This window comes from Muntiacus reevesi, chromosome 20 (assembly GCF_963930625.1).
Source record: "Muntiacus reevesi chromosome 20, mMunRee1.1, whole genome shotgun sequence".
NCBI classification, from domain to species: Eukaryota; Metazoa; Chordata; class Mammalia; order Artiodactyla; family Cervidae; genus Muntiacus; species Muntiacus reevesi.
In genome coordinates this window covers 42,220,821-42,223,278 of record NC_089268.1, presented here as the reverse complement: position 1 = coordinate 42,223,278, position 2,458 = coordinate 42,220,821, and the positions used below count along the sequence as shown (strand labels likewise).

Genomic DNA, 2,458 nt, shown 5'->3' with positions numbered 1-2,458 from the left:
TCTTTACCGTTTGAGCTACGGGGAATATACTTAAAAAAAAGAATCCCTAATAAATGACTCTCCTTCCTAATACAAAGGACTCTTCTTCCTGAGTCACATACTACAGGAGTTCTACAATGATACCCGTGTTTCTATATGGTTTTTCCTTTCAAATGACTTTTTGTATTTCTAACGTTTTCCCCTCTCAAAATCCATAATAGGGCATATGACAATTTGCTTCATTTTGTTGATAAGAATGATGTGTTATAAAAGATACTTAATTGAAAGTATCATACATATCAACATTTCTTTATTTTGTTTCCTTAGAGCTTGCTGGAAGTCTGGTTTGCTAATCTCTGATACTTAATTCATGATAACATATTAATGACTGACAAAATAGTGTAATAATTCTCTCGTAGAACTTTCATTTAAAAATAATAGACCCCTAGATCTTAGAGTGCCTTATCCCAAAGGGAGAAATTTTCTTTTCTTTTCAAGAATGATATTTCAGCAACTTCCCTGACAGTCCAGTGACTAAACTCTTTGCTCCCAGTGCAGGGGGCCCAGGTTTGATCCCGGGTCAGGAAAATAGATCCTACATCCTACAACTAAGAGTTCATATGCTGTAACTAAGACCTAGCTCAGACAAATAAATAAATATTAAAAAAAATTATATTCTAATGGTAGTACTCTAAAGTATGTGGGTCAATTCACTACCTAAAAGGGGCAACAATGATCTGTGGTCAACCTTGACCTTAGATTTAAGAAGGGAGATGTTTTAAGTGCCTCTCTTCACCTAGATAATGATTTGGGCCCTGGATAAATAACAAGCCAGTGACCTTTGTAAAGCATTATCTTGGGCTTTCAAAATGATTATTTTTTTCTAAACTATATATTTAAAAAAAATTTTTATTTAATTTTTTTAGCTGTACCCCTCAGCATGCAGGATCTTAGTTCTCCAACCAGGGCCTGAACCTGTGCTCCCTGTGGTGGAAGCACAGAGTCCTAACCACTGGGCCACCAGGGAAATCCCTCAAAATTATTGATGACTGTTATAAAAATTGAAGTTGAGCTTAAAAAAATCCTACTACAGTATAAGCCCATCTATGAAACCAGCAAAGTCAAATTCTTTGGCGGCTTCTTTGTTTAAAAATTGGGGGAAGAGAAGAAAAATTTTTAGGCACAAAAAGACATTCAGTGTTTTTTTGAAACTCTTCTTTCCCCATTCTTTAGGAGAAAAAACTCTCGGCCAGTTGCAAGTGCTAGATCCTAGAGAAAAGCAGGAAACTAGCATGAAACCTGGAGGGGACAGGCAGTTTTCTTAGAAGGGAGGCCCTTGTCTCAGCTTGTGGATATCGGACCCATCCTTGGGCAACAGTCCTGGAAAACTGAGACGCCTCATCCCTTCTCTCTACCCTGCCCTAAGCCCCACACTCACGTACCCCAGGAAGTTGTAAATCTTTGGATCCAGTGGGCCGTGGCTAAGAGATCAGGTGCTAGGAGTGCCATCTATAGAGTATCCTACTCTCACGTACTCATCTTGTAAACGCATGTCACAGGGGAAGTGGCTGCCACCAGAGAGCCTTACAGCCTATTCCCAGTGCAAGAAAAACAACTCAACCTCAGGCCCTTTTGGGCACTGGTCATTTTCATTTGAAAGGTAAAATTTACAAGGTAACTATATTAATTTGCTGGGGCTGCCGTAACAGAATACCAAAGACTGGCTGGCTTAACAATAGAAACGTATGTCCTTGTGTGTCTGGAGAAGGGGACGACAGAGGATGAGATGGTTGGATGGCATCATCAATTCAGTGGACATGAGTCTGAGCAAACTCTGGGAGATAGCGAAGGCCAGGGAAGCCTGGTGTGCTGCAGTCCATGGGGTCACAAAGAGTGTGATTCAACTGAGCGACAGAACAACAACAACGTCTCTGGAAACTAAAAGTCTAAGACCAAGGCGTCTGCCCACATATTCTCCGTCTTCTTTTTTAAAGTATTTACTTACTATGTTTGTTTTTGGCTGCGCCAGGTCTTCATTGCAGGGGATCTCTTTCAGCTGTGACATGTCACAATTCTTAGTTGTGACAAGTGGAATCTAGTTCCCTAACCAGGGATTGAACCTGGGCTCCCTGCATTAGGAGAAGAGAGTCTTAACCACTGGACCACTAGGGAAGTCCCCGACATATCTTCTTCTGAAGCTCTCTCCTTGGCGTGTAGATGACTGTCTTCTCCCTTTGTGTTCACATGGTCTCCCCTCTTTGTGTCTGTGTTCTAATTTCCTCTTCTGATAAGGACATCCGTTTTGCTGGATCGGGGACCACTGTAATGACCTCGTTTTAACTTAATTACCTCTCCAAGTTTCTTTCTCCAAATACAGTCACATTCTGAAATACTGATGATTAGAACTTCAACATTGTAATTTTTGTCGAGGACACAATTCAGTCCATAACAACAGCAGACAAGTATCATTTGTCAGATG

At 40.7% G+C, this 2,458-nt stretch overlaps 1 non-coding gene across 1 annotated transcript; it reads right to left on the bottom strand.

The window, feature by feature from the left end:
- Positions 1 to 2,078: 2,078 nt before the first annotated feature.
- TRNAR-CCU (transfer RNA arginine (anticodon CCU)) lies at positions 2,079 to 2,151 on the bottom strand. Its single transcript has one exon. It is a non-coding gene; the product is annotated as a tRNA-Arg (tRNA).
- Positions 2,152 to 2,458: the final 307 nt, after the last annotated feature.